Source organism: Amblyraja radiata, chromosome 7 (assembly GCF_010909765.2).
Source record: "Amblyraja radiata isolate CabotCenter1 chromosome 7, sAmbRad1.1.pri, whole genome shotgun sequence".
Classification (NCBI taxonomy): Eukaryota; Metazoa; Chordata; class Chondrichthyes; order Rajiformes; family Rajidae; genus Amblyraja; species Amblyraja radiata.
Genome location: NC_045962.1, coordinates 68,355,881 through 68,370,534, shown reverse-complemented (window position 1 = coordinate 68,370,534; position 14,654 = coordinate 68,355,881).

Sequence of the window (14,654 nt, the reverse complement as noted above, 5' to 3'; positions counted from 1 at the left end):
ACAAAAAGACCTTCTGTATTGTAAATTAATCAAGAAATGATAAATATATACCAATGTTCAATGCAACGTCATTGAGAATAAAGCAGTTTAATTTTACATCAGATATTAGGGATGCCAAGGACTAACTCATGTAATCACTGCGTATAATAATGGCTTAATTATTGTTATTCATAAAAATGGAAATTATATCACTATGACAAAAGCCCAGATGCAAAACACCTGTCTGTCATCATCTGACATAAGGAAACATATGGTTGGGGTGTTCAAACAACATTGCATGCATGGAAAGAAACGTGTTATACCTCAGCCCATGTTCCTCCCATTGTGTTAACAAGATAAATATATTCCAATGTAACATGTTCTAAACTAATCCAAGCTCACTTTTACTTGAAAGTTTCCAGTATCATTGAATTTCTCTACAATTTATTTCAACCTGTGAAGTCATTCTGAAGCTTCAATTATTTTCAATTTACAGCATAATCAACATCTTCCAGCACCAGTATGTCTCAGGTCACTTTAGTACCATTTCTGCTTATAATGTATTGTTATACCTGTATTTAATTGCCAGTGACTAAATGGATCAGGAGGTATATATACATACACACACTTATGGGTGATTTTTCAGGCGATTGCCGGCGACTCAAGTTGTAGCTGGTCGCTGAAAAAACAGCGACTGGAATGGCGACTGGAACGGCGACTGTAAGAGTGGAACACACACACACACACACACACACATTGCTTCCATCACCAGCCAGTTATGCAGGCAGGGGACAGGGCAAGCAGGGGGAGCGCTGTCTGAGTGAAATTCACACAGGTGCAATGCCAATGTGATACAGACACACACCACAATGAACAGGAAGGTTGGCGCTGTAATTAAGACGGTGAAAGCACAGTGTACGGGAAGGTTCTTTAAAAGAGGGGGGAGAGAGGGGGAAGAGGGGGGAGAAGGGGGGTGAAGGAGTGAAGACAACTTTTAAGAAGCCAGAGATACACGGCTGTGAAGCTCGGCAGACATTAACATTACCGGTCGGTTATCCATGGTTCTGAAAACTACTGTTTATGTTTTTTTTCCCAGTGAGCCAATGAAATTCACCGGTCAGTACTGGTGACAACCTATGACAACCTACGACCTCCTGGCAACTCACTACCGCTGCACCCACGTCACGAGAATTCTCGCTACTCTCCATGGCGTCAAAATTCTAATTGCCGTTAATTTTTCAACATGTTGAAAAATTAGCGGCGACCAGAATGAAGCCGTGACTAGTTACGAGAATGCAAGAACTGCACCACCATGCAGGCGACACCCCGGCAACCTCTAGCAAACATGTGGCGACCTTGTGGTGACCTCCTAGTCTTCTGTAGTCGCCTAGAAAGTCTCGTAAGTGGGACAGGCCCATTACGCATACTCTCGCATCAATGGGGCTGGAGAGGGTTCAGAGGAGATTTATGAGGATGATCCCAGATATTAGTGGGTTAACATATGATGAGCGCTTGGCAGTACTGGGCCTCTACTCACTGGCATTTAGAAGGATGAGGTGGGACCTCATTGAAACTTACCAAATACTGAAAGGCCTGGATAGAGTGGATGTGGAGAGAATGTTTCCTCTAGTGGGAGAGTCCAGGACCAAAGGTCATCGCCTCAGAATTAAAGGATATTCCTTTAGGAAGGAGATGAGGAGGTATTTATTTAGTCAGAGGGTGGTGAATCTGTGGAATTTATTGCCACAGAAGGCTGTGGAGGCCAAGTCAATGGATAATTTTAAGGCAGAGATAGATAGATTTTGATTAGTATCATTGTCAGGGGTTACGGGTAAAAGGCAGGAGAATAGGATTAGGAGGGATAGATCAGCCATGATTGAATGGTGCCGTAGCTTTGATGGGCTGAATGGCCTAATTCTGGTCCTATCACTAATGAAATTATGAACATAGAAATAGCTGTGAGTTTCAATTACTAAGCCCAGCAATTCACATTAATAAAAAACTGCACAACAGGCTAAAATTTGGTCAGATGCAAGTAGCCATAAATTAATTTGAAGCTGCGTGTGCTGTCTGTATTTAGCTGTAGGCTTTCTTTTAACAAAGTACTGTAGCATCTTCACTGCTTTTCCGAGTTAGGCTAATGCGTATCTGACACAATAGCAAGTTTAATGCCACTGGTCAATCGTTACAAAGATATTTGTGTGACAGATAGACTATTTCCCATTTGAGTCATTGCAAAACAGAGAACCAAGGCAGAATCAGAGATAAGGAAATTATTGTACGTTATATAGATCAGATAGGGAACAACGTCTTTTTTTCAGTTTACTAACAGAATGATACACTAACCATCGACTATTTTTCTAAATTAACATTCCTTTTGAGGATTAATTTGCCGTGAAACTGTATTAATTAATTTCAGGATGAGGGTTTTCCTTTGATAATGAATCAAGAATTGAGGGACAATGTCATGCCTTTAATTATTGAGCATCTAAAAAAAACAGTTATTGAAATACCAAAGTTGTACTGAAATCTTGATTCTTTTTTTACTCCAAGTTATGTAGTTGTTAGAATATTCACAATGAAGTGTGAGCAGCAATGGTAAATTGGGTGTTTTTGAGTGGGGGCAGTGCAGAAATAACTATATATTTTTGTCTCATTTCTTTTTACCATCCACTAATTGCTGGGAAGTTGTGAAGCACTGCCAAGCGCCCACTGGAGCTGACCTCTACCATAGCCACAGCTATGTTGATAGCTGTTGATAGCTGAAGACTTATCTAGTCTGGTTTCTCCCCAACTGTTGCAGAAGCAACTGACTTCTGCTTAGTATTCAGAGGACTTTTATCCAAAGCATCAATGAAAACATTAACTTCCTTGTTGATTGTACAACCGTCAATATAATAAAATGTCCAAAAGCACTTCATACAACATTTGACAGCAGCCATGTTCTGACAGGTGACCAAAACCTTGGACAAAGGTATTGGCTTTGGAGCTTCTTGAGTAGAAAGGAAAGTTGTGGAGGAAGGATGGTTTAGTACTTTGACAGATGACAACACTTCCAATGAAGATTGTGCCTCAAATCAGGGATACTCAAGGATACAGAATTAATACACAATTACTTATGTCAGTTGTAGGCTAGAAGAAGTTAAAAGATAGGAAATGTGGATTTCTAGCACCTAGGTTCGATACTGATCTCGGTGCTGTTTGTGTGGAGTTTGCACATTCTCCCTGTGATCGCGTGGATTTCCTCCAGAGGCTGTGGTTTCCTCCCACATCCCAAATTTGTACACTTTTGGCGGTTAATTGCCTTCAACGTGTAAGGGGGGATAAGAAAGTGGCATAACATAGATTTGAACACAAGGATAAGAATTTTAAAACTCTAGTTTTACTTTATTAGGAACTCAGGTGAACACAGGGGTATGGGGGCATGAGTATGGGTATGGGCAAGGCAGCACAGTTTTGAATAAGTTTAAATTTATACAGGGTAGAAGACGGGCCAAGGAATCTTGGTTAATGTTAACAGTGTTACAAATATCTTACTTCTAATGTGAATTCAAAAGCTATGTAAGCGGTCCACATACTCTCTGAAAACGACTTCCCTTCATTCCACTTGGGTCACTTAAAACCTAATGGTACGGATGCTAAAATCTTCAATTTTAGATAAGTGACCTATAAACAATGCACCCCACGCCCATTTTCTTAACCGCTTTTCCCTGTGACCCTCTTGCACTTGCACATATTTCTCCACCTCCCCCTCCCCTTTCACTGTATACTTTCCTCTGGTGACACAATTCTCAATCCTTGTCTCACACCATTTGTCTTTTCATCTCTGGCCTTTTCCCAACCATCTGCCAATTAAACCCCCACCCTCACCCGTGTCCAAACTGTCACTTGCCAGGCTTTGTCCTGCCCCTCCTCTCTTCCAGCATTCTTTCCCCCTCCCCCTTCCCCACCACAATCATTCTGAAGAAAGGTCCCAACCCAAAATGTCACCTACCCATGTTCTCCAGAGATGCTGACTAACCTGCTGAATTACTCCAGCATTTTATGTGGTTTTTTTAATCCGGCATCTGCAATTCCTTATTTTCCTGCTTGCTGGCATCTTAATTTCCTTATTCCCAAAGGGTTAAACCATAATCTCTCAAATCCCTCTCTACCTCCCACTGCTCCTTACAACCTACCTACCAATTATCAATAATATTAAATGCACTGGTGCCAAATTCTATGTAGTATCAACCTAGTGAAATGTACAATAAGTACTAAAGATTAGGGGGCATAGATTAAAAGTATTTACTAGAAGTATCACTTTAATTCAGAAAGTGGTAGGTGCCTAGGACTCACTGCCTGAAAATAGGTGAAGGAGATTTTTACTTTTTTTAGAATTTTAGAGATGCAGCGTGGGAACAGATCTATCTGCCCACCAAGTCCGTGCCGACCAAACTAGCACTTTCTTACATATGAGGGACAATGTGCAATTCACAGAAGCCAATTAACTTACAAACCTGAACGTCCTTGGAGTGTGGGAGGAAACCGAAGATCTTGGACAAAATCCACACAGGTCACAGGGAGAACATACAAACTCCGTAGAGACAAGACAGGATCGAACCCGTGTCTCCGGCACTGTAATGCAGTAGTTCTACCGCTACGCCATTGTGCCGGCCCAAATGATATTCATTATACTATAGAAGTACTTGGATGTCACTTGAAATCCTGTAACCTAGGGTGGAGTTTAATGCAACTACAGCCAGAATTTCGACTGGATGGCTTTCGTGACTGACAGACAGATCATGTGGCCTCCTTCCATGTTTTCAGTTATTTTATGAACACTGTTAATATCTTTTAAAAGGACTGGGTCAAAAGAATAGGCTTTAAATAAATCAAATGACTAATGAATACGTCATATTTTAAGTACATAAATCTCATTGTGGCACCGGGCAATACCTTTCTGATCGGAATACAAGTATACAAAGGGAACACAAAAATATAAAGGGAAAACATCATCACATTTCTAAGCAGAGGTTGGCCACCCAAACTGACTTTAATCAGTTACTCAAATGTGCAATGCATTAACAGTGATTAAAAAAGAGTAAAGAATTTGTGAGTGATTACTATCCATTCATCAAAAGTATACTGTCAATGTTAAGCTGTTAACTACCAGGCTAATCGAGTACTGGCTGTGTCTGGAGACCATTTGACTTTACGACTAGTAATGTAAATTTAACCCTTCAAGACTCAGCACTAGAACATATTTGGAATCCTAGTGGATGACTTCCGCTGCTTCAGCAGATGTACAAATGTTCAAAATATTATCCTAAGATTCCTGGATATTCAGCTATTTTCGTTGAAATGGATCTAAATAAACAGAAAAAATAAGATGAGGGTTGAAAAGTAGAACAAAGGACATTGATTAATAGCAAGCTTGACATGGAAATTAGCTTTCACAAGTCATAGATTCATGGAGTCATAGAGTCATACAGCACGGAAACAGGCCCCTCGGCCCAACTTGCTCATGCCGATCAAAATGCCCCACCTACACTAGTCCCACCTGCCTGTGTTTAGCCCCTATCCATCTAAAGCATGTGTAGGAAGGAACTGCAGATGCTGATTTAAACTGAAGATAGACACAAAATGCTGGAGTATCTCAGCGGGACAGGCAGCATCTCTGGATAGAAGGAATGAGTGACATTTCAGGTTGAAAAGCCACTGAGTTACTCCAGCATTTTGTGTCTATATCCATCTAAATCATCTTGTCTTTTAAATGTTATTATAGGACCTGTCTTAACTATCTCCTCTAACAGCTTATTCTATATTCCCACCAACCTCTGTGTGAAAATGTTGCCCCTCAGATTCCTGTGCTCTTGGTTCTTGATTCATTCACTCGGAGTAAAAGACTATGCATTTACCCTAACTATTACTCCCATCATCTTATACGCCTCTATATGATCACCCCTCATTTTCCTCTGCTCAAAGTGATATGGTCTTAATCTGCCCAACATCTCCCAACAGCACAAGTCATCAAGCCCTGGCAACATACCGGTAAATCTTCTTTGTGCTTAACAACATCCTTCCTACAGCAGGGTGACCAGAAATGAACATAATACTCCAAATGCGGGCTCATCAACGTTTTGTACCACTGTACCAGAACATCTCAACTTCTATACTCAGTACCCTGAGTGTTGAAGGTCAATGTTCTGAATGTCTTCATGACATCCCAGTCTACCTGTCTATTCTGTTGTGCTGCTGCAAGTAAGAATGTCATTGTCCCATCCGGGACATATGACAATAAAACACTCTTGACCCTTGACTGTGATGTCACTTTCAAGGAACTATGTGCCTGATTTCCTAGATCCCTCTGGCCCATATCAAATGCCTTGCTGAAGTCCATATAGACAACATCTACAGCTTTAACCTCATTAACCTTTTTGGTTACTGATTCAAAAAACTCAAATAGATTCGTAGGTTGCGATCTCCCACGTGCAAAACCATGCTGACTATTCCTAGCCCCAGTGCCTGTCCATCCAAATGCATATGTATGTTATCCCTCACAATACTCTCCAGTAACTTGCCTACCACAGGCTCCCTGACCTATAACTCCCAGGCTGTTCACTGCAACCTTGTTTACATAGAGGCACAACATTAGCCATCCTTCCATCTTCTGGCACCATCCATCATTGTTCTATTAATCCATCATTGCTTTTGGTATTGATTCAAGCAAAAAGGACGTCCACAAAAAATGTTTTCATTGACGAAAAAGTTGTCTTAAAGAGTGCTGGATTATTTAACACCCACGGAATGTATGGTTACTTTAACGGAACCAGAGGCTGCAGAGACTCAAATGTACAGGTATTTCCTCATCAACATCACAAGATACATGCCGAGAGTGAGGTTTTCAAAGTCAGGTAGTTCAGGAGATCTAGGAAGGCCAACATAAGAGGAAACTGGCAAGACACGACTACAGCTGTCTTCTCTAGGTGTGAGGATGCCCACTCAATTAAAAAATAGCACTAAAATTGTCATGTCTCACAAAGAATATTAGAATGAGATCCCAATCATTGAAACCAGTGGGAGCCAAGCAATAACTGGATCAAAGATGTGTCTGTCTGTCAGTAGAAATTGACCTTAGGAACAATGTGTACGGGTTATTAACTATTATCTGGGCTCAATTTTTGATATATTGGTGGACAGTTGATAGTAACAATTGGAATGTGAAGACGGTTAACTGGTTTGGTTTGGAGTTATGATTCCACCTATTTGAGATCATGCATGGTGTTATTGTCCACTACCTCCCTCCTCCACTCAACTGAGAAGTGATAGTATGGATGGCAAGCAGGGACATCCCCCTGGTAGCCTCCTTTTCCACCTGCTCCATTCAATCCTGCTGCTCATCAGGTTACTCGGGTCTCCTGGTTGCTCTTGCTGTGCACCCAATGTCCGTTTTGGCTTGAGAGATGGTGCAGCATGCATTACACCAGAACAAAGTTTTCTCACCCTCTTGGTGGGTAATGCAGGGGCTCACAGACTGATGCAAGGTTCGGATGCTGTGTTTGGACTCCACAATGCTATAAGGAGCCAGATAGTTACTCAACGGGTCATGCAGCATCTCTGGAGGAGATGGATAGGTGACGTTTCGAGTCGGGACCCTTTTTTTAGAGCATAGCCCTTATCTCCTAGGATTTACTCTTCAGTGGGAGCTGACTGCAGAAATGTGGCACTGGTTGGTCTCCCTAAGGATGAAGATATGACGTGCTCTCTCTGGAAACATAAGATTCACCATAAATCAGGAGTTAACTATGTTTAATTGTCATATGTAGCGGGAAGCTCAAGTGACAGTGACAGGAAGCTCAAATAACAGACATGAGGAAACCCTTCTGATGATCCATATCTACACACTGTAGGGACGGGAATTTTTTTGTTGTTGAAGAAGTATGGATTATCAGTGGAAATCCTTATGGGCATGACCATGATCAGTGCTTGTCCTTCAATGCCTCTGAAGCCACCTATGCTTCACAATGAAAGTGGATTAAATTACTTCTCCAATGAATACATTGCCTGGCTGATCTCTCTAATGTAGGTGATGAGCAACAAACGAGGAGACTTTGAGATTTCCTTTCAAGAAAGAAGGTCAGTTCAGCCCATCAAGTCTACGACGGCTCTCAGGAGAATCACATTCTCCCAGTAACGTTCCCTGTAACCTATTCCGTTCCACGCATCTACATGCCAGGGCAATTAACAGTGACCAATTCACCTAACATCCTGCCGATGGGGGGGGGGGGGGGGGGGGGGGAGCATCGTGCCTGTGAGAAAACTGTGTGGTCACAGGGAGAACATGGAAGCTCCATACAGACAGCACTGGAGGTCAGAATTGGACCTAAGTTGGTTGGAACGGTGAGGTAGCAGCGCATTATCTGGTTCCACTGTGCCACCACTGAATCTGTTGCAGTAACTTGTAATGATCGCGTGGTGAGAACATTCTTCATGAAGAGCCATTCCCAGATATTAAAGCATGACTCAAGATCTTTCTACCATTTAAGGACACAAATGAGCCTGCAGCTTTTTGGCAACCTTTAAACACATGCTTCGACAGCTAACTGCTGTATAAAGCATTCCCTATTAGCTTTGGCATACACTGTGTGTGTGTGCGCTAAATGCTGGATATTGCCAACAACATCTGGATCCTACAAATGAGTGAATATCCTGTATGGCCAATTGTGCCCATTATGATTTCTGTGAGGGACCTTGGTCTGCAAGTCCAAAGATTCTTGAAGGGGAAAGCATGGATAGATAACATGAGTGTGAAGACATGTGGGATACTGACCTTCATTAGTTGGAGCAGTGAATATGAGAGTGAGTAGTTTATCTTCCAACTTTATAAAACATTGGACAGGTCTCATCTGGAATACCATGTGCATATCTGGTCACCACTCTATAGGAAAGATGTGATAGCAGTAAGGAGGTGCAGAGGAGATTGTTGCATGGGATGAAGCATTTCAGCAATGAGGAGAGACTGAAGACACAAGACCTTTTTGCCTGGAATGTAGGAGGTTAAGATAGACATACACACGTAAAAGTATGTGAGGATGGATAAAGTAGACTGCAGCAAACATTACCACTTATCAGAGGTGAATAAAACAGAGGGCGTAAAATTAGGATAAAGATTAGGAGATTTAGAGAAGTTCTGAGTAGTTCTGAGAGTACCTGGAATACACCTCCAGAGAGAGCAGTGGAAGCAGAGTCGCTGGTTGCATTTAAGAAGGTCCTGGTGAGCACTTTAATCAATAAGGCATGGAAGGCTAGCGGCCTTGTGTTGAAAGATGGGGTTTATAAAATTGTGTGCCCTTTGGTTGGTCAAGATGTTGTGAGCCAAATAGCCTGCCATGTGACCAATGACTGGTCTTAAGAAGATGTTTAAGTAGCCTGCCTTGTGTTCTGAAGCAGCCCATTGCTTCCTAATGTCCTAATGTCCTTCAGGGCAGGAGATCTGCCATCCTTACCCATACGGCCTACCTGTGACAAGAATTACAGTGATGTTGCTGACACATATCTGTCTCCTCAGTTCAGAGCACTTGGGGATGGATGAATGATGCTGGTATTGCCTACAACATCTGCATCCTGTGAATGGATGAATCATGACCAAAAATAGCTTAGTTTAGTTTAGTTTAGACACAGTGCGGTAACAGGGCCTTCCGCACACCGACTCCACCAGTGATCCAAGCACACTAACATTAGTGCTACACACACTAGGGACAATTTTACAATTATACCAAGCCATTTAACCTACACACCTGTAGGTCTTTGCAGTGTGGGAGGAAACTGGAGAAAACCCATGCAGGTCACAGGAGAATGTACAAACTCCATACAGACAGCACCCGTAGTCAGGATCAAACCCAGGTCTTTGGCACTGAAAGACAGCAACTCTACCCCTGCGCCACTGTGCCACCCGAGTTCCCCAGTAATGGAATGCTGGCAGGAGTTCAACAGCCATAGAGTGAATATCTCAAAAGCCAGATGCTGGGCTAAGCACTCACTGTTAAAATTGAGCACATTCAGTATTTAAACAGCCTACAGTGAGTGCTGAGGTACCCAGTCAGGGCCTTAGCAGACTGTCCACCTAAATTGTGGAAAAAAATGCAACCAAGCCGCACAATGTGCTCCTTATTGTAGTGAAGCTGATCCACCGTAAACATAGGTTGGGTCCTTCACCTCCAATTGATGTTGGTATGAGTAGAAGTGTCCAATGCGCAAATAATAATGCCATTGGTTACATGTATAATGCTGGCAACTGTCAAGTGTACTAACATGCACAGTTTCTTAATGGATCTGACTTCATTTGGAAAAGACAGGAGCACGATCTACTTTGTGTTTGCATTGAGATACAAAATTTGTGTTTAAAAATTAGGCATTATAACATAGTAAAACATGTATGGTGCTTTGTGAGGGATAAATCAAATAATGTTTGGCACATTAAGGGCATCTACTAGAGCTGCTGCCTCACAGTGCCAGGGACCTCCGGTGTTATCTGCGTGAAGTTTGCGCATTTGCGCTGTGACCCCATAGGATTCCTCTGGGTGCTCCCTGTTTCTTTCCTCCCTCATCCCAAAGACATGCTGGTTTGTAGGTTAATTGGCCTCTACAAATTGCCCCTTGGGTGTAGGATGTGAAAGTGGGATAACATAGAACTGGTTTGAATGGGTGATCAATTGATGGCATGGACCCGGTGGGCCAAAGGGCATATACCCTGCTGTATCTCTATATTGAAACTCAAATTAAACACATAAGAATTGACATGACTGGCCAGACAACCAGGTTTTTTGGACACATATTTTACAAAAAGAGCGTTAGTGAGATAGAAAGGTTGAGTGTACAAATTCTTGGGATTAAAGTTTCAGCATCAGAAGACATAGCTGGATATGGTTGATCAACGTTAAAGATCCACAATCAATCAAAGTTAGAGGAACGCTACTACATTGCAAGGCTATAGAATTGAAGATGCAAAGCGATGAGAATTTGTTTAACCTGGTGGCAATGTGAGTGCAGGGTGATGTACGAATGGGACTTCGTCCATGTTAAAGTATAGATTGCAGTGTTTTACATGATCCTGTATTTGTGGAAGGTGAAAGATCAGGCAGAAGAACGTTGGAATAGTAAAGCCAAGGTGGATCGCGTATGGAGCTTTCCCTGGCGAGTGGGCTGAGGTGGGTGATAGTCTGGCAATGCTACAGAGGTGGAAAGAGGGGCTTTGAGTGATGGGTTGGATACATGGAGGGAGTTATTCATCCTGAGGTCAAACACAAAACCAAATACTCTGGTGTGTCTTTGGTGTTGCTGATTTGACTTATCACATTCAGCAGTGATGCTCAAAGTTATTCCTGGAATATGTTTTAGACAGCTTGAAGACAGATTTTTTTAGTCAAATTACACAATTTCTATTTGATATTCTCATAGGTGACTTAACGTGCACTTTGAATGAGCTTCAGTGGAATGTTTATGATAAAAGTAAAAAGCACATGGCCTTCTAAAGTTCACCACTTTCTCCAAATAGAGATTAGTTATTTGCAGACCATTCAACTATGATAGAGATCACAGCTAAATCTAATCCTCTTCTCACCTGGCATCCAAACACACACATTCCAGCTGAGGTCACATGACGATGATCAGGAGCAAGAACCCCGCTGATTATCCTTTCTGTAATCCAGCAACAAGATCCACACATTGCTGCCCTACAGCTAGTGAGGTCTTGTCAACTCAGCAAAGAACAGACATCAAACCTGGAGCCTCCCTGATATGCATGCCTCATCCAATCTATTTAACATTGGGTCAGCAGGGAACCTAAATTGAAATGTTTCAAAGCAATTGACTGATAAAAACTCTCCAAACAAGACACATTATTGGATAAATGTGACCTTTGACATAAATATGCTGTTCACACTTTCAGCAGGCCAGTAACTTCAAATGAATAATGTTCCTGAGATTGAGCAAGCCTGAATTCAGTAGAACCTTTCTTTGAGCTTCTTTTGAATATCTAATCACTCTTTCTTCAATTGCTACGAATCTTCATTATCCACGAGCTGATGGAAACGTCTTTTGTCTAGTGACAGCATTATGATGCACCTGGTACAGTTACTGGTAAACTATTGTTGGGCTATGTCCCATTACCAACGACCAATACTCCATTTCATAGAAAACTCAACTCTGAGCAAACGAAGGGACTTTCTGATGGTAAAATGATTGCGGCCATATGAATTCTTCACATTTCCATCATAGCCAGTCTGTGGTGGTACATATTTGAGTCCATGATGCCATAAAAGTCAGCTGTTTCGGTACCTACGCATTCAAAGTTTGAATTCACATTTTGAATCTATTAAAAACCATTGAAATGTTAATGCAGATGTATTTTGATGTAATGGAGCACACTTTTTGAGTTGTACAACAGAAATATGGGACTGCGCAAGGTCTTTAAAAAGCAGGCTGAATGTAAGTTACTGTCATGAAATGAATGCTGACGTTTTTCTTCTCAGCACAGATTTCATACTTAAAGGAATTCCAGCAAGCAGTGCTTTTATTTTCCCTACACAAATGCAGTAAATTTACGAGCTCTCCAAATATCTGGCAATACAGTAATCTTTTTATTAGTGCAATATTTAAATTTCACAAAGTGGAGATTCATTAGTTAGTTTTCCATCTAATATAAATCTCTCATGTTATAATATTATAATTAGATTTGTAACTTTCAGTGCAATCTCATCATTTAAATAATCATTTGGCAAGTTCTAGAAAAAATGTAGCTATAGGAATTTAACTCATAATAACCCTGTGCAAGTTCCTCACTGACCTATATTTCATGTTTATCACTTCCAATGGAAATACATAATTTCAAATAAAATGTATTTTGACATTTTACCGCAGAATGGTGAAAGAACTAAATTAGTGGGAGACTCCGTTACAAGCGTGGCATTAATGATGTAACCAGGGATTAATTTGGGGCGGGGAAGGATCAAAAATGACAGTTGCGGTGGAAGTAATTTTATATTAATCTTGGTTTTGAAGATGTGCTTTAATGCACACACTAACATCACAAAGGGCTCCTCTAGATTTTTTTTTTTGTGTTCAGATCAATTTAAGTAGCTGCTGGGCGATAGTGACTCCCTCTAGAATAATTTACAAAGCTGCCAGTTTTGTACACAATGATCACCAAACCAGCTGTTACTTATTTCTTTACTTTAAGCATGTGAATGAACAGAACGATCAGAATGACAAAGTTATGCGATTAGATCAAAAAGCTCGATTTTTTTCCCCTTATATTTTGTTATGCGAAGAGGTACAAATCATCATGCTTTTTAGAACCAATGTTTACATAGCATGCCTACAGAATCAATGATATGGATACATTCTGATAGACGTGATACTGTCGCAATGTTTAAATTTAATTGTCCCCTCTCTGATGTTAATTCCTGGATACTGTTGCCCTTTCTTTGAATGGATCATAAAAGACGTAAATCATAAATGAATCATAGTGATGAGATGGAGAGACCAAATTCACTTTAAAAGAAGAATTGTTTTCTTCTTTTGTTAAAAGAACATGTCATAACACCTCTTGCAGTTACAGAGTAAGGTTCCTCAGCCCCTTATATTCTAATTATCTGACTAATGCCGTGTGCCTCTCTAATGCTTGACAGAATCACAGGACTGCACTCTGAAATCCCTCAACACAACTGTTATAAAATTATAATGTAGTACACGGTAGGACATGTAAGATAACATCATAGAAACGGCAGGGGGTGAACAGAACTCTCACTGGTGCCAGGCAAGGACCACCTTTGGCTTCAAAGAGAACTACAGCTATTTTGGAGCCATTCAGGTTTCCTCCTGACTCCAAAAGTATTTCTCCTATAGATGTTCCAGTCTTTCACCACAGGGACTGAGCTGAGAGTTTGTCTGATGTTGTTGCACTCCAAGAGATTGGCTATCTGCATTATCAGATAAAATACTTGAGTTGCTTTTTGGTTTCAGGGGAAGATGTTAAACTGAGCTTCAGGAATTATATTCAAATTACCTTTCCTGACAATCTGAGATCATTCTGGGTCACCTTTCACCAAATTCAGGTGCACTTCTGAAGCAGAGCAAAGCATTTTGATCTAGGTTCATGTATTTAATCAAACAAGACTAATCTTTCAGCCAACATTTATATTAATAACCAAGATATGAACTTACTGACCTTACGATGCAATAATGTTCTGATGATTTAACATAAACACATCCCTTTACAAATAAAATCCATAATCCCAGAACAAAGTCATTAAAAGTCAATTTCTGTTCCTTTCCCTCCTCCACAGTGCAGTTAGTAAAGACATTACATGGACCTTAACATTATGCAATGTGAGTATTAGTATCTGAACCCTTAATGGTTGTCAGAATTTTAAGGCATTTTAGAAAAATGTTATTTCAAATAAACTGTTTAATGCCTTGCTGAATTTGTGGTTACAACTCGTATTTACGGAACAAAATTCAAGTTGAATGCTCCGAACTGTTTTGGAGATATGTCACCAGAAATGGAAATATTAGAAGAGGGGACCAAAATGCAAAAGGAGGCAACATGATAAAGGAGACGGGTTCTGCAGAGGGTTTTAAAAGAGGATATGAAGGTAGGAGGATGAGGAGGTGTGTGGGGAGACTGGAGTAAA